The sequence below is a fragment of the Glandiceps talaboti genome, chromosome 4 (genome assembly GCF_964340395.1).
Source record: "Glandiceps talaboti chromosome 4, keGlaTala1.1, whole genome shotgun sequence".
NCBI lineage: Eukaryota > Metazoa > Hemichordata > Enteropneusta > Spengelidae > Glandiceps > Glandiceps talaboti.
In genome coordinates this window covers 18,403,607-18,431,368 of record NC_135552.1, presented here as the reverse complement: position 1 = coordinate 18,431,368, position 27,762 = coordinate 18,403,607, and the positions used below count along the sequence as shown (strand labels likewise).

At 36.6% G+C, this 27,762-nt stretch overlaps 1 protein-coding gene and 1 long non-coding RNA gene across 6 annotated transcripts in view; both read right to left on the bottom strand.

The window, feature by feature from the left end:
- Positions 1 to 4,631, bottom strand: part of LOC144433669 (calcitonin gene-related peptide type 1 receptor-like) — a 70,641-nt gene extending 66,010 nt beyond the window's left edge. For all 3 annotated transcript variants that reach the window (XR_013480802.1, XM_078122016.1, XM_078122017.1), the window contains exon 1: positions 4,284 to 4,631. The gene's annotated coding sequence lies outside the window, so the exon portion shown is untranslated. The remainder of the gene's footprint in view (positions 1 to 4,283) is intronic.
- Positions 4,632 to 4,670: 39 nt separating this feature from the next.
- Positions 4,671 to 27,762, bottom strand: part of LOC144434667 (uncharacterized) — a 32,648-nt gene continuing 9,556 nt past the window's right edge. For 2 of the 3 annotated variants that reach the window (XR_013480833.1, XR_013480832.1), the window contains exons 2-3: positions 11,430 to 11,631; positions 4,671 to 4,958 (exon numbers count right to left, since the gene is read on the bottom strand). This is a non-coding gene — a long non-coding RNA (uncharacterized LOC144434667). Of the gene's footprint in view, positions 4,959 to 11,429; positions 11,632 to 11,784; positions 11,831 to 27,762 lie in introns of those variants that run through there. The other variant, XR_013480834.1, reaches the window with a different exon arrangement.

The window sequence follows — 27,762 nt, the reverse complement described above, 5'->3', positions numbered from 1 at the left end:
CGTGGTCGCATTACCAATTTCAAGCTAAAGTTCAATCAATCATTTATAACTACCCTTCATTTTGTGATCATCAAGAATTTGATCTTCACCAGGACGACAGTAAACCATAATCGTTACCTAGCAACTGTTTTACTTTATGAGATATGTTTTAAAGTTAGCAGTTATGTTATCATTTCATCGATCCCCAAAAGCCTTCCTTGGTAAACGTGTGATTTTATTTGTGGAAAGAAAGTCGATGTTTTTAGACGGTGTTTTTGATGAAAGATATGTGGCTAATACGATTAAAGGGTCCTAGATCCTGACTTCTACTTGAACGTCACGACTATATATAGCTACAACAAAGAGACTGTGTACTTTCCACTGGTCATCCACATCGGATCGGGTCACAAATCTAATATACTAGGGTTTATCAAGTATCACGGTTAGCCTTGACTAATTTTCATGGCTATATACATACCTTCAAACACTCAAATGTTGACTTTCAAAACACGCAAGAGCACACCAGTATGTCGACCAACGGGAGCGTTGTTGTACCGTTTACACTGATTGTGTCGAGAACTCATAATGTGTACGTATAAACAAGTTCTATACTGAACCCTAAACACATCACATGAGAACATTCTTTAAAGGCAAATTTATCGAAGTACGGACAACAGTTACAAGTTTGTGATGTCCAATATTTCACTTTTTATCTGTCCAATAATTCATTCTATTTTTTCCTGTACTTGTACAATGATTTGTATCTATTTCAGTTTCAGTACAGCTACAGCCAAGGGCACGAATTTCTCTTTGTTTTTGTACTTGTCACCATGAATTAAGAGATTGCAGTCCCCGGATATGCACAATGTGAAGTTTTTCTCCCTAAGAACCAAGCCTATCGAAACAATTAGTGAAGTTCGAATCAATTTTTATTACAATTATATGATTTTTTTTTATATCCATATATCGAATTTGAAAACTACTTGAGAGTAATACGGGTCTCACGCTTCAGCACTTAGCAACCTCAGGACAGGGTCACCAACTATTATAAATAAACCATTATGAAATAGACATGATGACTCATTTGAAATGAAATCGACCACAGTGAAATCAAACCCTACTCGAGATCACAAAGTCAGAAGGTTGAGGAGGTAACCAAGTAACAGAGAACAAGCAAAATATAATGATCCCATAATTAGTAATAGTTCGATCGATGTCTACAGGATGGGTTGCAATGTTTCAAAGGGGCGTGTACCCCCCCCCCCCCTAGTTGGTATTTCAATCCGACGTTATGTGAACTTTTAATAGTATAGAATGGGGGTATTTAACAATCTATTCGGATTGCTGTTACGTATCCACGGTAATTATCACGAGCACATTTCTTTCAAAGTATTCGACCTTGTAAGAACTAAACGGTGATTGATAAACCTTTGTAAAATCATTTCATCTACCAAGCTGGTGAACATTTTTGGTCAGTCATTGGATGTATTTCAAAAGATACATGGGGATGCTGCAATGACGAACGACGAAAACACTACAACGTATCGACGAATCTCACCCACAGTAATTTTGATCCTTAAAGGTAGTGAAACCAAGCGGACTACAATTTGGCGCATCAATGGCCACCCACTTAATGAGCACACTTTTAACAAACTAATCAGTTCTACCAGACACACCAGTTTTACACCATACCCCTTGTTTCATATTCATCCCCAGATATTATCCATGTAGTACTTACGCGCATCTCGACTCGTACTAAAAAAAAGCGATTTTAAACAGTTGTACTACGTGACCAGTGAAGAGCTAGATTAACTAAGTGAATACGAGCCTCGCAGATATTTCCTTTTTGAACCATTACGGACAAGTCTGTAAGACATGTTTAGATAGACCCAGTGCTACTACAATTACAGCTTGAATACTAGTACTGTTTTAATCTCACTACGCATGCCCACATTGCAAGCACTCCTCTCATACACTATAAACTATCCGATTGAATCTAAAACATGCTAATGGCAGATCGCAGAAACCAATAAACAAAACAATCCCTCGAAAACAGTCTGATTAACTCGATTGTGCTAAACTACAATGGAAAAGATGGTCTAGTCTCGTCTCGCTCAATATGAGATAACAGAATTAAAACATATCCCATTCTGTAACTTCACTGGACAAGGATAATGTCCGTGTGCTTCATAGATCTTTTTTAAAGTTTGAAAAAAGACATATATTATAGTATACATTTTATTGCCATGAGGTTTTAGTTCTATACAATGAGTGTGATAGCCTTTGACCTAAACCATAATAAATAACCCTTGAGACAGCATAAATAAACATAACATGTCTGGAATCGACAATATTGTATGTTGTTTTAACGATCCTAAAATGGCCTTTTAGTCCATAACGACCACCCCTCCCATATCACATTCCCTATCCTGTATGCTAACATTCTGATGGAAACAATATAAAATTAGGGATATCAAATGATTGTGAGGGCTAACACGAACAACTGACTGACACAGGGTTTAAAAACGTTTTATTCCCTCAACGTTTGTAATTGATAGTGAGTCACTTTAACAGTGCGTGCACCAAAGCAAAGATGGTCTGTACTATGACCTATGTAAGCAAAATTACCTGGGTATGGGTAAGCCGACTAGTATAGCCCGCGCGAGCTGGGTGTGGCAGATATCGTTTTATGATCCAACCTATGTGTGCCAGATATCGTTTTATTATCTGACCTAGGTGTGCCAGATATCGTTTTATGACCCGACCTAAGTGTACCAGATATCGTTTTATGACCCGACCTAAGTGTGCCAGATATCGTTTTATGACCCGACCTAGGTGTGCCAGATATCGTTTTATGATCCGACCTATGTGTGCCACTTTATAATCCGACCTAGGTGTACCAGATATCGTTTTATGACCTGACCTAGGTGTTCCAGATAGCGTTTTTTGACGAGACCTAGGTGTGCCAGATATTATTTTATAATCGACCTAGGTGAGCCAAATATCGTTTTATGACACAACCTAGGTGTGCCAGACATTGTTTCATGATCCAACCTAGGTGTGCCAGATATCGTTTTATGATCCTACCTCGGTGTGCCAGATATCGTTTTATGAGCCGACCTAGGTGTGCCAGATATCGTTTTATGATCCTACCTAGGTGTGCCAGATATCGTTTTATGACCCGACCTAGGTGTGCCAGATATCGTTTTATGATCCTACCTCGGTGTGCCAGATATCGTTTTATGACCCGACCTAGGTGTGCCAGATATCGTTTTATGACCCGACCTAGGTGTGCCAGATATCGTTTTATGATCCAACCTAGGTGTGCCAGATATCGTTTTATGATCCTACCTAGGTGTGCCAGATATCGTTTTATGACCCGACCTAGGTGTGCCAGATATCGTTTTATGATCCTACCTAGCTAAACCAAAGTTATTCTAATTTCTGTCAACATGTGAACAGGATAATGCAATGAATTATTGGTCCATATAAAGGTGTATGAGAATTAATATACTTCAATACGTAGATGATGTAACGATATTTTGTATTGTTTTCAGGACAAACTGTGAAATATTACATTGATAGGTTATCACGGTAGACATAAATTTCCAGCGGATTCCACTCTGTTCTAAATTGTAGTGTGAAATCAGCACTGCATACTTTTAAGCGAGGAACCTTAATCATTCATTTGTGTGTCATTATTTGGTTTCAAGTTGCATTACGTGTCATATTCATTCTAATATCCGGGCTTACTGTACAAGTATCGTATTCTAGTTAATCCCAAAGGTTTAGAGGTCAAAGTAGGACTTACTGTATAATTTCAGGATATTGTTTTATTCTCAAAGTCTATAATATACGATGTAGCAGCTGGGACGGTATGATAGGTAAGTATTTTGGCAAGCTAACTAGCTTTGCAGGCACAGAATCAAACACTAATAACAGAATGGAGTTGTTCTATATGTCAATTGAATACCCAATACATACTAGCTTTAAACACACTGCATAATGTGAACGGCATTAGTTAACTGCTGTATTGCTAATATTCGCCATCATTGATCCAATTTAGGCAAACAAAATTTGAGCCACTAACCCGCCAGTTGTTCATCACTCCTAATCGAATCGCGTTCAACAGTAAAGGAACTTAAACGTAACGCTAACAGTAATAGTGTTACGTAAGTACTGACTTGAATGTGTCTAGTTTATGCAATCTGTCGGCCAACACTTCAGAACTCACACATTCATATTATGCCATGACCAGTTACTACAATTTCAACAATAATGATGTAATTTAGTTAGAGACTTACCTTAGTAATATACTATCATAGCAACAAAACACCAATAGATACCGTTGCTGGACTGTGTTGTTCGCAACTCGTTGTAATCACCGGAGCTGAAAGCAACACTGCACTGGTCGCTCGCCTCTGGGTAATGTACTTTGATAATTCGATGGAAATTTGTTTGTGCTCTTCACGCGACAGTCTTTGCGCCCTGAGATACAAGTGAAAAGGCCTAGGTGGGTTGTCCTTCCACGGTAAACAATAAACTGTCTCTAAATGTAAGTCTAGATACACACAGTATCGTCTTTCAGCTCAGAATTTCAACGGAAATTAGAAGAGTATAGCGGGGAAACGTGCGCATAACACTTGCACGGAATTAGTCATCAAAATCGACATATATATATATATATATATATATATATATAATGTTACAGTGTACGTCGAAAATAGTGACTTTTGACCTCTGTCAGATATCTGGGTATCGTAGGCGATGTTGTTGCAGCAAATGTCCGGTACTGTCTAGCAACAAATCCTAGCTGCAGGTAACGACGCACAGTGGCGCTGCTTGCTATTAATAATATCCAACACTTGTAGAGTATACTTTCGTATCCACTTCTCAATTTGTAAGCTGTAGAGTTTCTGTCAGCTCTTCTACTGTGATCGCTACTTGTCAGACATCATCTACACCATTGAGTCTGTGGTCTGTAAAGTTAAAGACATACACGAACTGTAAGATACATACATACATACATACATACATACATACATACATACATACATACATACATACATACATACATACATACATACATACATACATACATACATACATACATACATACACACATACATACATACATAAACTGTAACTACCTCCATGGTCAGACTTACAGACAAGACATAATATTGTTACAACGGCAACATACTGATAAGATTACAATGTGAACCACCATTTGACCAAGTCTCGAATTACATCTAACATCTTAGGTTAGGTTTCATATTAAAATATGGTTTGTTTTTATTGGCACACCGAACACCACTGGTTTAGTTTACAACGAGTAACACTGAAGCAAAACACTTTTTCTATGTGCTATGTTCATTTATATCAGTCATATCAAGTGTAAATAAAAGTATACTGTTTCATCAATTGGTTTATTTTCACACAGTTAATGAAGCTAGCTTTACTTTGGTGTTTATGGAAAAGTTTAGTATGATTATAGTATAAACATTACATCATCAATTTCTGGTCGTTTCGATCTTCGTAAAAATACAACCAACATTGGAGCCAACTAGTTATTGTTATATATGTGCCCAAGGTAAGGAATTACCCTTTCTAGACGTGTCACTACTTGCGATTAATGTATTCAATAGTGCATCGACTCAACTGGGTTGTATCTAGCAGGCAACATAGTTACACCTGTTAGAAATGTACGTGATAATTGTTATTAGGGTTCATCATATTTGTTCCTTCTTCATTTACCAGTTTTCAGCAAAAGCATCTATAATTAGTCACAATGCTTTATCAGGGAAGCAACTACATAAATATATAACGTGTGATAGTCGTGGCTAGATGCACCCCTATCGAAAAGTAGGACAGCCTCTCGCTTTTAGCTGATTTTGCGCACGCGCGTGTGTGCGGGCATTATGGTGTGTAAGGGGGGGGGGGGGAGTTTAGATGTTATTTGTATGTTATTTGTCACATTTATTAAAAGTGTCCTGGCAGATTTATTTATGGATGTAAAAAGTCGTAAACTGCATAATATAAATCGGTTCGATTTGCTAAAATGAGAAACTAAACGACTCTATAGACTAAGCTATTTGACATTGATGATGAGAAGAATTTCAAACAGTCGTAATTTATGACTAGGCTAGTCAGAATTAGAATGACTGTAAGCAGTGCTTTCAAAAACATAGTAATCTAATTTATCACATGTTGTTTTTATAGAAACTAGCAACGTTAGTGTTTACATACGACTTCCTCAAAACATTTACATTATGTATACACCAAAACTAACTTTTAACTGAGCTTTTCTTAACAGGAACAGGAACAGTAACGCACTGGGTGACAGCCATATCAACAGTTCAGCGCTTAAATGTTACTGCTTGGAGAGGCGGGACATTTAAACATCTGTAAATATACATAAACCTGGTGGCTTCAATCACCTTGGATTGAGATAGAAATATAACGCCAATGGCGGCGGATAGCACGACTATCTGTGCTGAAATTACTTCATTCCATATTGGTATATGAAAGGGAAGCATGAAACCGGACTATCATAAAATGATTGGTATGGAGGTTTTGAAGGTTCAATTTTCTTGAACACCAATGCTCATTCAGATTCCTGTACTATAATTTAGAACTATACTAAATATTTCTTCTGTCCATGATCTATGAACTCCTTGACTAAGTAAGTAAGTAAGCAGGTGATTGTGATTATATGGGCGATAAGTTTTAATTTTTTTTCTGGCGTACGGACACACAGACATGTTTTCCATTCCAACACTTAGCACTATTAAGTCGTTAATTCAACTACGGTGCAAATAGAATAAAAGATGTCTCCGACGGTTTTAATCGGGCGGGAAACGATTTGTGGCTGATTTCAAGTGTGCATGGAGACACACAGATAATATATTCATTCCTCTGTAAACTGTTGGCTCTGTGTTGTACTTGCAAATCTCAACATATTCATCGTACATTCATTTTCCTTCAGTGGCCTGTATATCTTGAAAGATGTGAGAGTGAAGTAGGAATACTGACTGAGTTGGACGACTAAGCCGGGAAGGTAGGCCGACGAAGGCGTCAAAATGAATAAGATTCTTATAAAAAAGTGACAAAGTGAAGTGGTCGCTAAGATGACGAAATTTAAGGAAGTGTAGGCGGATTACGGTGTCACTAATGGAATTAAACGTCTTTCTTTGAAAGAGCCGATTGACAAATAATCGCATCTCCTCCATTTACACGTATAGGAGTTTCATAATCATGACATCGTCACTTTGGATTGAATGAAAACGAAGAATGGGGCGAATGAATTAAGCTCAGCTCAGTTACTCAATTGAGTCATACTGGAGGACAGTTCCCCTGCCATAGACACAGTATACGGGGTATTACAACTGCTACTCGTCTAGCATGTACAACAATAGGTACTTTAATACAGGATCACATCTGTTGTAACCTAACCACCCTTTGATTGAGAAGTACCCAAATAACAATTGAAGTCGCTTTGATGATATCCCGTATGACAATCTCAGAATTCCATGCAAAGCCTGATAAACTTAAGAATACGTGCAAGATACCGTCCTTTGTCTATGAACGTCTTCATACCTCGACATTCTGAAATCTGGTATGTGTCCATGTTTAGTCTACAAGGGAGATCGTGCTATACAATGGTATAGCGTGTCTTGAACAGAAGATGTTTGTAACGTAATGCAGAACATAAATACCTAAAGAAACTATTAGTGTTCTAGTTTTACGGTCACGTCAGTTCGTAGGTGGAATTGGCTCAATACTGTGACCTTAGTAAGTGCAGGCAACACATGTGAAAGCCTGATTGCTGATATAAAACTACCGACAACCTTTACTTAATCTCATTAAACGACTCAAACTGTAACGTGCATATGGCAATTTTCAATTTACGACATCATGATGACGCTAAACATTAATGATTTTTCCGGCCAACAACCTCTCTCCCTGACCAGTACATTCACACATAGTCTGTGATTTCATCAATACAAGTGAGATAAAACCTCGGGCTCCACTCTATAAACTTGAAGATGGCCTTGAATTTTATCCATACTTGCAAGAAGCAGTCAATGCATACATATATCATACTTGGCTATGAGGATAAATTATTTGGAAAGTATGGCAATGTTGGTAATTTCAATTTGTCTCAAACCAAATTACCCATGGATCAATGTTTCCACCACACAGTTACTAAAGTGTCAGCACAGGGGGCAGCGATCATGTAATTGATTGATCGATCGATCGATCAATCAATTACATGCTCGCTGCCCCCTGTGTTGTCAGTTGTGTTTGTGAACTAACTTTACATACAACTTTACATGTAACTGTAGAGCTCGACAAGTGTCTGGAATTGGTTAAGAAAGACTGATGGATTAATGAAGACATGGTGAAAGAAAGCCTCCAAAGTCATTTCAATAATACATTTAAAACACCCCAAGCTCGAAAAAATGGATAGCTTTTCCTCTGTGGTGGGAGTGAACTTTAAATTACAAACATAAGTAAGGATTGTAAATTGCCAACTACCCCAAGTGAGTAATATAATACTGTTATATAATTCAAGCATTTTATTTGTGTGTTTTTTTGAATTTTTATTTTAATCCCTATGGTTATCAGAAAGTGTACTGAGAATATAACATGACTGTATAAAAAGACATTGAATTAACAAGCGCAGTAATCCGTGACAGTCGCCTTCTGGTAGGCCGTAAATCATATATACCAGGGTAAGCCGATCTCGAGCTATTTCACCGCGACACACGCACAATCGATTAATTTATATCTCAGTTGAAGCGACGGTTGTAAAACTCAGTTGTACTTTTACATCATACATTACATTTAGTAACTGTTTACATGATATTTGGCACTTAGCTTTCCGATACTCATGCGCAAGAGAAGGAACCCCAGTTTATAGAGGGTTCATTTGACAGGTACTGTTAATTGATTTGAATATCTGGGTTCAATATACATGTATATTCATCGGCGTAAAATAACTTGCCTCTTTATTGGTGTTGCTTCAGCTAGAAAATACATACTCTGACTTGTGAGAACCGATATAAAGTTTAATATTGGGTGTTTTGGTTTCGATTATCCAGTTGTAAAAACAAAGTTATTATATATTAATTATTATGATATATATGAAACTTCGATGGGACTTAGTTAGAAAGGGGGGGGGAAGTACTTTTGACTTACTTACAATGTAGATGTATGTTCATAGGTGAGAGAAATCTCGATATTAGCGTCTGCACTTTTGTAATATGTACATTGCTGTTGCATACTAGCAACGAATACCCTGGAAATATACCCAGAATGCACATCGTCATCAAAAGTTAAAATATTTTTTCCTGGACATTTCCACCCCACGACACTTGTAAATACATTTGTATAATTCAAATTGTAATTAATGCATGCTCCTGGCATGTAATAGCGTTGACATCCTCTCATCTTTTTTCAGTTTTCAATCAATATCCCTCATAACATATTTAATAGTATAAAAGATACAGCTCTCTACCCTGGGCACTACGTGACCTTTCCTCTTGTCCTGACCCGGATTGTTTGTTCCAGAGTACACACATTTCCATCATTCGAACAGGATGCTGTCAAGTCTACCAAAGTTGTAGGAGATATATGCACCACCCTTTGCATAAGGTTAACACAGCAGCGGCATGCTAGTGATAACTTAGATGGGATAGTACTAGAAACGTAAAATAAGTGACGAAAACAATCCTTTCTTTTTCACATTAAAGTGGATTTATAAGCCTTTTACTCAAGTGAAAATACTCATAATATGAAAAACTTGGATTAATTTACTCTAGCAACAGTTGGTTGCGGAATAGGGATTTCCTGGACATTTTTGATACGTGTAATAAATTACGTCATGGGATCGTGTACACGTTATATCTAATCCCAGGTTTTAGACAATCAATCGCAAATGACAAGTAGAACACTGTGTGTACCTTTTAAACATGCAGTAGAAATTACGCTCAAAAGCGTATATACTCAGCGTGTGTCCCTTTAAGAACAAGTCTTTGATGAATACACACACAGCAAGGAAAGGTACTGTCCTTCGACTGACGAAACCACAACGTCTACTGGCCTTGGGGAACAAAATCACAGAAAAGCTTTGAGCAAATCATAATCGTTGTCATGTTTGTAATGTAGTACGGTAGGAGCGTCATTGGCATGGTTTTAGATGCATTGAATACATTTTTTAAAATTAAATTATTAATATTGAAGTCAGGGGTCCTGAAAGAAGGGATTTTTGGAAATACTGTACATGTTTTGTTCGCCCTTCAATATGACAAACTATGTTTTTGTTCTGTTCCCTCAAAGAAGAGTTTGACCTTAACCAGCGAGATTCAAAACCAAGCTGTGCAATTTAATTACAAAGTACATGTACATGCATACCAACATATAATTTCACACTGAACCACATTACTTTGTTCACCTCTCGTATGATCAATTTAATTATTTTATGTATTCGCATACCATCCAACCTGATAACAGGACGAGCAAAAAAAATGAAAGCATTTATATATAATGGTATTTAGAGTTTAGAATTTGGAATTTGGAAAAGTTGGAAAAGATGATGAAAGTAACAAGCGTGCTTTATGTTGACAATATTGTCGTGGCATTGAATAGGATATCTCTAAGCATCATTGTCGCAAATTGTATTGAAAACAGGGTCGCGCTCGTATATTGTCCGACGATTGGCATTGTTTCCCTGCGGAACTGTCTGGGTAAAATGTAATGTAATACTCGGGCGTTGTTGAAAACACTGACACTAATTCTAACATGTTGTTATCATGTGACCAAATCATTTTTTTCTATCCTATACGTAAGTATCTAATGGTTCATGTTTGTTGGTCCGAGAACTTAATGGCCCATGGAAGTCAAAACACTCCAAAGGAAGCCGGAAGAGACCTTAACATAATACTGCAGCCTGATATAAAACGACTTCTTGAGAGAACAAAATTTCTTTCTGTTCTCGAGCAGCTCATTTGTGTTAGTCGGTTACTTTTCCCCCTAATATTTTTCACCGCCATTGGGATGAGATGGTCTTCATGTAATATAATAGTTGAATATTACTTTCGTTCTGTAGACTGTACTTTTGTTTATGAAACATAAGTACTTGTGCTGTCGAAATAATTGGTTATTATGACAACCCGGGTCACACCCCTTGAAATAAGTAACAATTGCCTGTCATTCATTCAAGAATAAGGAAAACCATAGACAGTGAAATCGAAGAAGAAGTCATTCTGTTCACGAAGTTTGCACTTTCTTGATGTATGAATCTTGCAGTCAAAGGTCAAATTGAACATGGCCTGTCTTTCACCACAAGTGGAATCCAGCTGTCGTGACAGTTACTTTTCAAGTGTCACAATAAATTGCCGAGAAATGATGAAATGACGTAAACAGTTAATCATTCAATCACTTACGTTTACGAAGAAGTATTCTGGTGTGATTCGCAATGGACAGTAGTAGTTCACAACAACCTGTCTTCCGACGTTGGAAACGAGAGTTCCCCTCTCACTACTTTCCAGGCTTTTTGACAAATGTCAAAATCCCACAGCTCAGTGGTGTCGTAAGCTCAGGCGTTGAGTGAGAATCTAGTAAGTAAACCAGATTAATGTCCCGGCCCTGCTGAGAAAGAGACAAAATCTCAGTATAACAGTAAGACGTCTTTGAATAACTAAACGACTACCTACCTAGGCAGATTGCAAGTGTATGACTTTATACTTTAAGCATGTCTTTAAAAAGATAAAAAAACGGCAATAATTTTCGTTGCCTTACCCTAGGTTAACGCCGAAAGTCTAGCATGAAGAACCGCTAAGTAATGTTCGAGATGGAAATAAGTGGTACGTAATGATTTGGTCATATGATATCCCTGGGTACGGCGCTATCGATGAACGCTATTATCCAATGACAGTACACGGCACTGCCGTCGTTCATCTCGTATGGCTTACAGCCAAATGGAATTGCATCTATGTAGCATGCTAGTATAAGGAATAACAAATATGTTGAAACTAAGCCCTCGATCTCTGCCTCTCGTGTTTACATCGGATCAGATAGACAGGCAGAAAATGATTGGATAAAGGGTATAATTACACTTAACGAATTCAGTTCTCGAAACGATTCAGAGAAAATTGGAAGCAAAACAGACCCCAGATTAAATCTTACATATAGTAGAGAATAATACTGACATCACCACGGCATCATGTGGTATGATCAACTATTAAACACTATCTTGAGTCATCATTAGAAATACCATACGTGTAACATCCGAGAACACACTAAAACGTACAATCGAATAGATGCCTTTTTAAAGTCTTCTGTCATTCCGCAGATAATAGTAAACTGTTTGCTTTTAATATGAGTAGCATTGGTATAAACAAGTTATCGATTCGTGACTTAAAGAATTTCGTTAGAGCTTTCAACAAGCCGTAAGAAACGAACTTATAAACTGTTACCATGGGAGCACACGTTTCAGCATGACGTGTTCCACTTGTTGATATGGTTACCGATTTCACTTGTCTACGGTACGTAGTACTAGTGTATGGAGAAAGAAGACTGACCTGTTACGACTATAACGGTTTCGTCGAAACGTAAAGTGAGACCAGACGGGTATTGTTAATCACATGACCAAAGCATAATTTGATCAAGATGGAACCCAGTTCAGTAGAGAGGAAAGAACCGTAGTAACTAAATTGACTATATTTTTTAAATACCCATTTTTATTTACCCGAAATTATTTGATTGTTTGTTTATCTCTTCGTTCGTTCGTTTGATTGTTTGTTTATTTATCTCTCCTTGAAATTCGTCAACAAAAGGTGACTGGTGAGTGACCCCCAGAGTTTCTCCTGGGAATGGTCACCCACCTGGCTTAATACACTCCTAGGAGATACAGCGAGGCTCTAAAATATAACACTCTATTGCTTAGCTATACGGTATTGAATTGCTGAAATGTCCTTCCATATTGTTATTTTCACCTGTCATACAGTGAAACACGCGCACTACTCAATTAATGATCAAAACGAGTCATACTATCACTCGACGACACGTTTTCACTCTTTGAATTGTTACTTCTAGTCAAGTACTGTACACACGATCGACTCTATCCTATATATATATATATGTTACCGTCTGGACCCAATGTATTTGTACAAAGGTTGACTGTTAGTGTAGTGCGTGCACCGGTCACCAGAGACCAACCGCAGTCGTATCATTTTTAGTTTCGGTAAAAGTGTACAATGCGATTGCAATAAATAAGACCACTGAACATATGGCCAATCGGTTGTAAATTATAAATATACCAAACGCAGATAGCGATACGAGTCGGTCTTTGAAATTTGACAACTCTGGACATATTAGGACGATGAAGGTGACAACACACACTGCCTAAGCAACCTTATGCAACAAGAATATCCTGGTCTCGCATTACAATGTCGCAATTGGCAAACGTATGTACATCTTTGTATTCGTCTCACATGCATGTAGCTTGTATCAAAGTGACAGATACCGTAAAATCTGTTATCCACTACATTCTCTTAAAATATACTGTTATGACATTCAAGAGTTCAAGACGTAATCGAAGATAATCCCAACATTTTATTATATCCATTGCTTAAAATGTCACTTATGTTGAACTATCTTCAAATTCTCAAATCCGAAGAAACGTAACTTAAGATTACGACGGGTTTAGGTATGTGTGGTAAACCAATCATCGTCGATATACGACTTTTTATGAAGATGCAGTCTACAACTGTGCATGCGTTGGCGACGTTCAGTAACCTCAATGAGTTAAGGCAAAATAGAATTGTTTCTGGTCAGAAGAGTTTGTCTAAAATGGTGCGCTAACGCGATTTTTTTTATTCTCAACAAACCTGTCACTCAATCTACTATTTATAGCAGTTACTGTTCTTTTATTTAGTACTTTAGAGCAAGTGTGTGTGTGGGACAGGTTTCATTTGCTTGCTCATGATTGGCTCTGCAGTTGTCTTCACTGAAGTAGGGAGGGTTATTTTTGTGTTTCCCTCGGATCTGCACGGGCTGCACAATGACGAAAAAAGAAAGACCGACGCGAGGGTATTTAATTGATGCGCGCGCTGACCAGAAACAGTTCTTTTTTGGGGGCTAACTAATGGTTTATAAAGTCAGATCCCAGTAATAAGCTTAATATGTTTGATAGATTATTAGAAGTTGATCTATATGGTGCAATAGGATAGGGTGATGGTACAGATTTTCTCTGTAAGGGTATCAAATTCAAAATAAAACCAATATCATTCATTTTTGTTTCAAAAGAGTTACTGTCGCATGAAACTGAATTCTACAACAACAAAATATGTATCCGGTGTCACATGATACCTCATCACATGCCATCCGCAATCATGGCGCCATAATATTAAAGGCTAGGGCCATAAAACACATGACAATTTGAGTTATCTATCATTATGATTATGATTAATATTTGTATTAATATATGACAGTTATCATGTTACATGAAATCCGATTTAATAGTTATTCATACTATTTATTATAAGTAGTATTATTATTGATATTTGATACATGCTGTGGTAAAAAATCGTCGCTTTATAGACAGTTACGACAGAACCCCATTATAAGGCCAAAGAAAATTGTTACAAATAAATTCAAACTTTGTACTGCACTAAAATCCTTGGATAAATCGTAGCTATTGACTTGCTTCCTCACATCCATAAAGACTATCCTGGACATAGAATTGTGACATGGAGAATGTTTCCATCCTGGATTGGGAACCAGACTGGTTTGTTTGGGAAATCAAAGAAGCCATATATATATATATCAGAATATTAGAACCATCGCTAAACAGAGACACGGGCCGATACACTTTACGACCTGTCTGGGACAATATTCTGAAGTCACGCATGCGTAAACAACGCGTGACTTCAGATTCCTGCAGAAGAACTGAGGACTCAGGCCGAAAGCCTAGGATTTATCCGTTTATGTGTTCTCACTTTCCGTATGATATGCAGAAGACACTGTGTACTACACTGTATTCTGCCATGTTGTTTTGATCATGTTGTTGTCATCAAATCTCACTATTTCTCCCACGACTTTGCAAAATGTTTCGATTTACTTTACGTTGTAGTATGACTTGAATTCTAAACTTGTTTGTACAAGCGTTATGATGATTTGTGTAAATACATGATTCGTAAGTGTTGAGGGTGCTTGCAACCCCCACCCACCCCCACCCGCATACACCATACATGTAATGCAGGTATGGCAACAAATACTGACTAATTATGATACACTCTAGTGTGAGTATGACTGATGGTGGTGCAACATTCCATGACGAACTCGATAAGAAATTAACACGTCATATATACCAAAAGTCTTCGGTGCAGAAAATGTTACTCATGTGTTATTGACATGTATTACTAGATAACATATCCTGACGTCAATGTCGGTTTAATGTAAGGTATGTAAACTTTGGTCTATCACATCAGCAAAAAGATCAAGAATGACATGCACCCCAGCCTAATTATCAGAACCAAAGACGTGTAATGTTCATGCGTTCTGGTTAGGACCTGTAACGCACTTTAACCATGAAAAAAATAGTGTTTCTAATATATCATGACCTGCTAGTCGTCGTGGTATCCATTAATGTCAACAAATGTACTCCTTAATTGACTGTGCATATCAACTCTAAATGTATGGCACCTAAGTACGGGTTATGGTATTTAATGGTTTGTGAAATAAAGTGGTTGTTCAGCATTGTTGGTGATAGGACGGTACAATAAGCTTATAGTTACTGCTGATGTTGTGCATTTGCGGTAAAAGAAGTCCTGTGGATGCCAACAGTGTACAACAAATAAGGTTACCAGAATTCCATGAGTACGGGTTGGAGAGATATCCTGTTGTGTCTTATGCATGTGTGTATTGTATATAGAAACAGAAAAATAACAGGCAATTGAAACGTGAAAGACTGCATATGACGCCCTCTACAGTGACAAAGAAAAAACTATCATTCATTAGAACATTTTAGACTCAAACTGATGATATGCCCGTACAATACATAAATTATATGTGAAGTGGCATAATACAATAACAAACCCACGTAGGATTTGAACCAATAAATTTGCATTTATTCATCTAAAGAAAACATGAAATTGGAAAACTTTTCAATGTTCTGCAGTTTATGTAAATACGTTCTGTAAGATGCAGATTTCACACATCAAATCTCTCTAGGACACGTGTGCCATGGTAACGACCAAGTTATGAAATTAATCGCCTATTTGGTATAAATAAAATGGTTAATTAAGCAAATTAGCTCATAAATATGCAACCCAAATCCTTTAAATTTGCAACACAATTGCAATGATAGCAACTTGAGGTCTAAGTCAAAATTACAGTCGCCATACTTAGTCCTTAGCTGAAAACATAGCAATAATAACTTCTCTGTAATGCTAAAAATACATGTAAATTAACCAAATAGTTTGGTCTATGGAATTCGGAAACAAAATGATAGACGCAGGCTGATGATAAAGTGGGATTAATGACGTCAGTATAGTCCGCATATCTACACAGTTTGAAGGGTAATATGTAAATTACAAATTCTACAACAAAGTCGCCGCCAATCACCATATCTGAAGAGAAAAAACCCTTCGATAACGTGTCGTTACACGATTTGAATTGAATTAGCCTCTGCTTGGTACGCACTGTCAGCATGGAGACACACTTCTTCCTATATGCCGCCTTTCAAGGACGGACAGGGAGATAATCTCAAATAATCAACAATTCCACCTGATAGGAACTGAAGTGTTATCTTGCTTAGACAATCTACTAGTAGAATTAAGAAGATTGCAATACAAAGCTTATTTAGAGTGATTGTTGAAATTATTATGAAGACTGCCATGATATCACGATTTACATGTGTTTAACGTTATTACTTTTCATATGATGTTTTCATACAACACTTTATATCTATATCCTCGCCATCACCATCTCAGTTTACATCATACATGTATTTTTTGCAAACACGATAAATAAAGATATGTATCTATGAAACTTGGTTAATCTTCATCGTCACTTCAACGCAACCAATTCATTACGAAAACTACTGTGCCTGGCATCCATGGCGAAATAAATCAACAACAACAACAACAACAACAACAACAACAACAACAACAACAACAACAACAAAATACAAAGAACCACCCAAATCTAGAAAGTATAACTCGCTAATCTGAAGAAAGTGAACATTCTACTAAAACTGAAATTACACGTGACAAAGTTGAGGCGAGTCTATCAACCTGGTTTTAAAGCAGAACGTGCTACAATGTATAACTTGGAACTTGAAATACTCGGAGAATTTTGATGAAAGTGTGTATATCTTGTTCGACGAGGGTGAATTTTCCATTTGGCGTCACAATTAGGACGAGCCCTGGGTTTAAAGCTGGTATACATAAATTTGTGTTAAGTAGAATAGTATTTTAAAATGGTCAAGAAAATAGATAAATAAAAGGTCATTAAAATGAACAAGAAAATAGATTTAAATAAAAGGTCATTAAATTGGACAAGAAAATAGATAACTAAAAGGTCACATCTGTTTAACGAGGTAATACGTTAAACGTATGATAAAGACAAATTGTACTAAAAACGGAATATTAAATGGGATTTTTAAATAAAAACTTTTAAAATAGACAAGTTACAATAGTTTATAACTTGACAAACATATTTGGTGGTGGTGGGTGTGTGTGTGTGTGTGGGGGGGGGGGGGGGTTGAGGGAATTCAACCGATTTAAAAACCTATCGCCGTTGGTGTACAATAGTAGTTCACGTAAACCAAACGAGTAACCAGTGAGGAGGTTTTCACAGACCTTCATCTACGACTAATGCAGTGTGGACTATTACTACAGAATATATATTGATAAACAGTGATGAAGGACTATTTCTCTACTGCTGTAGTAGAAAACACAGTATAATGAGACGGTGACCTCAACTCTCTTTATTACACCAAGTACCTACTTAATGATTTTCCCAATTTAAAAACAAACTTTAATACTTTACAGTGATATGCTGTTTTGATATTCATCACGAACTTGCAATTTTATCTGAGTGTCAATATTGATGTAGATCTCACAATAACATCGTAATGACAAACACAAGAAAACAACCCCTGTATTAAAATCTTGTAGGGATAATACTATATAATAGTAATAGATAGATATATATAGATTTTATTACATTTTACTGTACTCATTACTCCTGACAGCATCGGTCTTTTTATCTGAGTAATAAGAGAGATATAATATCCGATACTTAATTAGCACTTAGGTAGAACCGCTATCGTTTATTATGACTTGAAATAGATCTGACCACAAATTTGCAAAGGTAGCAAGTAATCCAATATAGTTCCTCATTAGGTCTTGGACGAGCTGTGTTTGTTGAAGTCATTCTTACAGATTATTGCGTCGCATATCTTATATATTGGACGATATTGTAAAAGCATGATAAATTGAAAGTTATTGAAATAAATCTCATTACATAGTAGTATTTTATTCCAAAGATAAACAGGGGTATTTTTTTTTGTGGAAGCTCATCACGTACGAGCGTGAGATTGAAGGAAGTTGGACATATTATACGAACAAATCGTATCGGCAGTGTTACTGTACTAGTAATCACGATTATTCGTGCTATATTTAGAAATTCCCAAAGTGCTTTTATTCACAAATGTAATAATGTTGACGAATTTGTACACATTGTACTACTTGGTTACTAGAAGGAATAAAATCAGAAATGACATACACACGACAAATAAACAGTTAGTTAGCTTGAACGATCTAGGCGTTGTTTTCGCTTATATAATACGCTCAACGAGTGGGTAGCAGGTAGTTACATTATTTAACAAGCCTTCATTGAACACATACTCTCCAACTGATGTACGTGTTGTATGGCAAAGTTATTGTGCAAATTTGAATGGTGTCTCTAGATGCAAAACTTCATAATTTATTGACCAGTTTGCTATTTGACCTTGAATATGGAGATCAAAGTCAAAGGTCAAGATATCACACAAGAAAGCTTACCTTTGGGCTATAGAATTTTAATTGGCCTCTTTGTTTTTTCAACTTCTTGAGTTGACATAGAAAGAAAAAAATTGGTCGGTTCACCTTGAAAATGTTTGTCAAGATCAAAGGTCAATGTCTCATTAGAAACAGGCAAAATGTGCTTTTTTATCCCAACTAGTATGGCCGCCATTTTGCTATACTATACACAGGTCAAGGTTGCGAAATTAAGTGACGTGCATATGCCTAAAATAGTGAAACCCAAGTCATGATTAAAATATCATCATCACTTGAAATGTTTGATTTAAAAAAATATGAAGATAACCCAAATTTGTCTATTTGACCTTGAAGAAGATTTTCAAGGGTAATGGTCAGGGTCTTTGACAATATGGGTGGAGACACTCGAAAGGAGTCACTACGTATTATGATACCTCCAAAGTTATGCATATTGTGAAGTTTAACAAATATGGCCGCCATTCGGCCATATTTGCATATGCCTCACGAAATATGTTAGTAAGATAACATATAAGTTCTGCCTTTCTAGCTGTGATTTCTCAATTCACACCCAACGTTTCTTATATATAGTGAAACAAGTGCTACTGACAATAACAGTTTATATTGTGTAAGTCATTCACAAATGACTTGAATTTGAAAGATGATCAAAGTATGGATATATACTGTACCAGAAAGATAGGTAATATAGGCAGATATGAGAACTCTTATTCCGCCTAGTATTACATCGTATAGTATTACAGAAAAAAATGTATGTTTTTCTTAGGTATACGTGTCTTTAATGCGATGGAATCGATATAATATGATGAACTCGACCAAGCTTTTTTTCAGGTCAGCTCTTGAAAAAATATAAATCAATATCCTTTACCGTATTTGTATTCCAAACGTAAAATGATAACACAACCAATTTTCAAATTTGACGGCCATACTTCTGTAATGTGTTGACAGTGCTTGGCAATTTACATTACGTGTATGTGTTGTTATAAAGACTGACGGCGATAGAAAGCCACGTGACATTCCTCAGTAGTTTTCAAGTAGTAACTTGTATGTATTCATGTCCATCGCCAGAAATGTGCACCGTAATGAACGTCTACAGAAAGTAAATATTCGTGACATTCAGTACAAATAGCTCGGTTCTACTCGTTTACTCTATCTGCGTTTACGACATTTCCCACTACTTATAATGCAAACATCAAGGGACTACCTTTAGAAATTGCAGCCAAATCATGCCGTTCCCATGATGCCCATTCCCTTAAAAAAGTGACCTATGGGATCAAAGGTCACTGAACATTTCGACCTATCACAACCGGTAAAGCCACTTTGGGATATTACTATCTACAAATCATTCTGTTCGTCTGTGTAAATGTGTATGTACCGCGAAAACCAAAGACTTGGGTCATATACTTACATGAAAATAGCATTCATCACACTTGCAGTTTTACTGAACCTCTTTGACTTCCAACGTTTTCCATTATCATTGTCTCTGTGCGGTATAACAATTTGAAACAGAGGAGAGACAGGTGTGTATAACTTAAATGTATGAAAGACCGTTCACGACAACACAACATATGATCTTGCTTGCTGCTGCCTGCTAGTCGCTATCTATAATCTGACAACTGTCAATTTCTACTCGCAACTTCTGCAATTTCATAATCAACATTGAACATTAGTAAAATATGCGTCATGACACGGAGCAGTTCCCCAAAACACCTTGACCCATCCTGAGGCATTGAACACTTTCAAAACAACATGACTACAAAAATACCAAGCCTTTGTTGATGAAATAGATGTCCAAATACTGTAGTAAAATATCTTTTCATATCAATATGGCCGTCTTTCAGACAAAAATGATATAAGAACATTCGCGTGTTTAAAAAATACAAAATCGGTCAAAGCTAATTACACCAGAAACAAGATCATTGCTGATATTATGTCTACTGAGCTTCAGACCACCAAACAATCTTCTGCGCTATCTTACAAATACTTTATGTTCACGGAAAATATGGCGACCATTCAGTCGAAAGTTGCATGACTATCTAAATGTGACACACTATTCCACATTACATTTCCACACCTTTCCACAAGATTTATAAGAAATTTGACACAAATCAAGATTGCAATATGTCAAAAGTAATTTCATTTCGATATTTGACCTTGAAGGTCAAGGTCAAATCTCAAGATACCAGCAGATCTTATCTGATTATTTGTAATCAAATTTGGAAAGATCCTGAAACTGAAGGACGTGCCATATGTCCAGTATGGCATGCCTATTTGTGTGATATTAAGTCAGCATGAAATTGGTCAGTGAATGTCAGTGACACCTGCACGCACGGACGGCGGAGATAATAATCCCCTTCGAGTTTCGCCCGTTTGGGGCAAACACAGGATGGCCCTACAATATATTGCAGCACATTGCAGTACATGTACATCACTCTTCAGCCCCCCACCCCCACCCCCTCTCCATAGCCAAACAAGTGGGGTGTCTTTCAGTATTGCTCTGTTTTATACGACAGACATGTAGTGGTAGTCGGTAATCATCTACACGTATTGTAGTTTTAACTAAATCTTGTGTTTTTATCAACACTTTATCCACATTGTAATTATAATTTACAATCTAACACTGGCATGAAAGGTCGTTATTATTAGCTGTGAGCCAGGTGATAGCACTAATCACATGAACTGATATAAGACGAATCTAACAGATGACCCATCCCTGTGAATAAATTACGGACGCGACATAGAATGATTGCCAATCATCTTTAACCATAAACCGGAAAGGATAAATCAAACTCAACTTGACTTCCTTGACGGAAAAATTAAATTTCTTCCTATATTTGGCGATATCACGAACATTAATCTTGCAATATGTATATATTTGTCTTTAATGACGACGAAAGGCCAACTTTGACATGTTTGATAAAATACTTTATCGTCTTTCTACAAGGTACAAAAATGTGTAATAACAGAATATATATATATATATATATATATATATATATAATTATATATATATATATATATATATATATATATATATATATATATATATATATATATATATATATATATATGTATATATATATGTACTGAAACATATATAGGTAGGCAGATATGAGAACTTGAATGTGGTCTCTCTTATTCCGCCTAGTATTACATCGTTCGATGCGAACGAACTTTACATGACACGTGAATAAAATATAATCTTTAGTGTCAGACTCAAATAATGTTTAATAACATTTCTCGCCTATATGCTTTCATCGGACTCTGATAACAATGGAAAAGTCAAATACCTAAGGAGTGTATTTGTACCATAGAATAGTCTGGTACCTAGGGAGTTTATTTGTACCATAGAATAGCAGTCTTGTACCGGGCCATGTCAGAGTTTGTCAAGAAACCATAAATAATACTTGCTTACATCTATAGAAACAGGGCATTGGTAATTTATTGGTTATGTGTTTAAAATAAACTGCTTGTGAGGTTTTTCACCACCAACAAGATACTAATGTATCAATTACCCGGCTATCTGCACTGCCTATAGCAATCATCTACATGATCTCTTCTACTAGTATATACTAACAAAATTATTGGAGTGAATAAATAACCAACTTCAACTTGAATGTCTTGTTTGAGAACTGGATGAAATACGACACTTTGATGACAACAAGAGTAACGAGTTACTTTAAAAAGGGTTGCAGCTGGAGTTTTCCAGAGGACCTATATAGAATTCGAAACTTTCCATCTCGGAAAACAAATTTTTGATAACGTAGCAACATGTCACGGATCAATACAACTTTACTGAATCGGTGGAAGGACCTATTTCATATTAAGTAAGAGAGTTTATAAATACTATTGCAGAACACGAGACATTTCAGCCAAAAATTACAGTGTAGTTAGTAGTTTGATGTTGTATATTTCGGTAAGGTGTGTGTCAGCGCGCGCGTCTATGTGTGTGTATCATCATCCTCATCTTTACTAGTCTTACCGGGGTATACATCATAGGATGCATCTAACGGTCGGTGGTACAATTGATAACGCATTTGCATGCTGACAAGTCAACACTCCTACATGTACTTAGCTAGATAACAAGATACAATGTAATCAGGGTGTGATGTTTACATATCATCAAATAGTCTATGCCGGTATTTGAAGTTGTGTGTATATCCTGGATACCATTACAACTTGAAAAAAGCCAATTCTAAGATTCAAACAATTTGATTAAAATCCGACCAAGGGAGAAAACTCAATTTGCTATTACAACTTCACGTTTGCTGTGCTTTTCCCTTACGTTCTCGTTTGTCTATACCTCAAGTGACCGTCACTGAGTCTAAATATTTACTTTATTTCCCGTTTACCATGCGTTTCCTTTGCGCATTCTCGTTTGCCTATATGCCTGAGTTCGGATGATCGTCTTCCCCAAAGCTGCATTGAGATATACATCGGGAATGATATTGGTAAGATAATCTATACGAGTGGCATTCACATTTTAAATCGTTCTAATTATTAAACTGCATATATATATATGTAATTATATCAGACGCACAATGAAACAAAATAATTTATACCTCAAGTAAATATTGCACTATTTGACAGTGATATATTTTGATTGCCATGGCAACAGTGAACTATATTCTAAGTGTGAGACGGACTCCACTATTTTTGAGCGTCGATAAATTAACTGTACATATATCAGGAAGTGTACGTTTATGTATTTATGACAGTTTTATCGATCTCTAAGCATTCCATTAATCTATCATTATTATTAATAGTTGTGTGTGTGTGTGTGTGTGGGGGGGGGGGGGGTTATGCAGGTTACTGGTATATGTCACTTTGATATATTTGGACAATAAATAAAAAGTTTAACTTACAAAATATGAGGCGTTATTATCAAACTTCTATCAAACGTTATTGCGTTGATTTTGCAAACAACAAACAAACAAACAAACAAACAAACAAACAAACAAACAAACAAACAAACAAACAAACAAACAAACAACATACTAATAGTCATACAGTATAGATTTGATAGCATGTTTTTGGTATTGATTACAAACAATGCTGATTTTGTAGTCCAGTTGCAATAACAAAATATGTATCCTAAGAAACGTTAAAATATTGTTATGTCTGACAGTGATGTTACACACATTCAGCCTTCCTGTGACGAAATAGCAGTAATGCGTTGATTGCAATGATGTACGTAAATGGAGTGATGTATATGTATACCTAGTGCACTCCCCCGACAATAGTATACTGGCTGATATTGATGAAGCATATGAAAAGCGCTGTCACATACGTTGAGCTAATTACTTATCAACACTACAATATTACAGAATATTAAATAATTTCATAGCATATTACTATACTACTACGGCGATGCTCACATTGCTTCACACTACGATAATGTGTTCGATATTTGACTTTAACGCTTAACTTTATCTTAGAATACAATTTTATGCCTTCAATGGCAAACTTGTGGTGCAATATAATTCCCCGTCTCAGTGGGAATTCCAGAATTAGAATTTTAAATGTGTATTAATATATAACTCCGTAACCACGCCACGCCACGTGAGTAGTCTTTGGAGTTCGTGACTACGTATTGATTTCTGTACTGTCTGAACGCTCACCGCTACAGTGTAGCAGTGTGTTCTCATACAGTAAAATCACGCTTGGATAGCGCAATGTGAAACAGAACACCAAGAAGGCTATCATCATGGATGTGCATGTCTGCTATGCCATGTAGATCTAGCTATTTCATTGCAAATATTGTATGAAACCCAAGCTTTATCATTTTATACTATGAAACGCTAAGCATATTAATGGTTATTTTTGAATAAAGGGGTTGACATCAAGCATGACTAAATATCATTATAAATTTGCAGGTACGTACGGGCTGACAAGTTATTCAGACCGGGGCGGTGGCAATCGCGGGGCACTGCAATGCATGCCACTAGCTAGGTGATCGGCGCATCGATAACAAAAAAATCGATCATTCAACCCGTTTTCCGTTTCCGTGTTAATCATAGCATGAACGATGTCTCTTTGAAGACCAACAGTGGCACTTAAGTTATGCTTAAATTCACTTTGAAGGACGATAACCGCTGTGGAGAACATTAAAGTGTACTTACGTGTATTGCGACCTGTCTGCGACGAACTGTGCAAATAGCACTGTGGCTTGATAAATTCGAAAACAATGTTTCCAATATGATATTTTTTTAGTCGGAGAGACTATTTTCACCAACCAATGTATTTGTAGAATAATCGTTTTTATGACAATAATAGTGACGTTACAAAAAAACTGGTTCAAGGTTGTGATTAATACAAATTGTCAAAATCTAAAATAATTATATACTAAAATAAAATGTCCATGAACGAGGTTAAAATTTACTCTACTTTTTCCTAGCATGTATGATAACGCGAAGAAAAATATGAGGACGATATGTGTACCGGGTGAACATTTCAGAAAGAGGTGTCACAACACAATTACATGTAAGGAGTTTGTTTTCAGGAGATTTCGCGTGTTATATATGATATTATTAAAAATAGAATTAAAGGCTTATGTTGTTGTTGTTGTTCTTGTTGTTGTTGTTGTTGTTGTTGTTGTTGTTGTTGTTGTTGTTGTTGTTAATTTTTGAGCAAAACTTTAAACACTGAAATGAACATTTCGCTTGTGATGGCTTTAGAAATTCGCTTGCACTTCGACGTGACTTTACCGTCTCGAAAGTCAGTTCACTCTTCTGAATACTAAACACACCAAAGCATATAATTGCAAAGTTTTCTTTCGCAGCTTGGAAATCGAAGTTCTTTTCTCGAAATCCTAAGAATGACATCCAAAAACGGGCTTTGGAACAAACTCAGAATCCAGTTAAACGCCGGTTCTCCATTGTTGAACCGTCCTACGGGCTTGGAAACAAACTCACTTCCAGTTCAGGATCCAGTTACACGGCAGTTCTTCAATGTCGAATTACGGGTTTGGGGCTATATACGGCAGGTATCCAAAGTTCAACCGTCGTCGAAGGGTATCCTAGAAACAACTGTTCAGCATATTAGTAGTTGCAATGTATCATCGGGAGTTTCGAAAAAGCTCTCGAAATAACCGTGTATGGAGTCATGAATAGTACTGAAAGTGACCGAACATACAATTTATTCATGACGTCATTCGCGATCGGCTAATTCGGGTATAACCCTTTGCGTTGTTGGAGTTCACCGAGACGAAGTACATGTGACAGCTGATTTTCTCTCGCCGAATGCAATTATATGATTTGGTCTACTTTCAGTGACAATTCTTTCATTCTCCGGCGTTTTCAAGGCACATAAACTTAAATACATCTCATATAAACATAATTTTAAATGATTTCGTTCTCATAATTTATATTAACTTTCATTATTTTGATTCGTGATTTAATAATCAATGTATATGATTGTATATTTTCTTTTTCAAAAATTAGCTGGTCTTGGTCGAATTTGCCTGCTCCAATTAGAAAGTGGGGTTAGCGAACTCAAGAATATCGGTGAGTAGATGATTGACAGATGGTGTAAAAGTGAATAACGATAGAGAGTTGAGCCGTTAAACTGTTTTAAGCACTGTAGCCTAGGCTGACAACACTTCACCGGTGTTCGAAAAAGGGTGACTCTAGTTTCTTTCTCTGTTTCTCATTACCCGACCGACCCACATTTTCAGCTCCGACATCAAAATATAAAAAAAAAAAAAATTTATTTTCGCCCGCCCTTAAAGTGGCCATATGGATGAGAATTTGGTATTTATTTTGGATTTTTATTTGATAAAACAGCCTCACTATGTTTTTCTACTTGAAAAAATAATGTGAAATAACATATACCAAGTCCATGTTCACATCTCAATAAACGGCAAAACATTAAACAATGTGTAAAATGTTTGTTATTGTACGTACAATAACAAACTTTTTACACTTTTTGCATCTTTTTGCAATGTATTGAGTTATGAACATGGACTTGGTATATGTTATTTCACATCATTTTTTCAAGTAGAAAAACACAGTGAAGCTGTTTTATCAAATAAAAATCCAAAATAAATACCAAATTCTCATCCATATGGCCACTTTAATATTTTGCAGAAAAGCGTCCTAACTGGCATGAATACCCAAGTGTCTGTTCTGTCGATGTCAGTCATGGCGGCGACAGCGACACTTGTTCACGAACAGAGCATTTCTTTCCTGACAGAAGTTATTCAAGTATGGAGATGGAGGGCTGAGAACATGCCAGTTGTGTAGAGAAGCTGGGAAAGGGCTTGTTACCAGGAATCCAATAAAAAGAAGATAGAGGGGAGGAAAAGGAGAGGCAGAGAATTTTTTTTTTAAATATCGACCGACCGACCCATAGATGCCATGAAAAAGTAATGAGAAACATAAAAAAAAATTGGGTCATACCCTAGTTGATCATGCTTACAAGTTGTAACAGGTTTGATCATAGACCGGATACATCTAATCCAATCGTTGTAATAAACATGCAACAAGCCAAGCCTCGTCTGGTCCACGTCAGACTATTGTAGTTAATATGCAGGTTTTTGACAGTCATTACGGTGGACAATATATTGTTTGCCTTTCTGGTTCTTTGCATACCACTGCCGTAAGCAAAATTCTTTTTGAGTAGTGACGTCAGGACTCTACCCTGTCAGCTTGTACCAGTACAACATTGTTGTTGAGACTTTTATTGTCACCAGGTTAACGAGTATTCAAGGCTGACA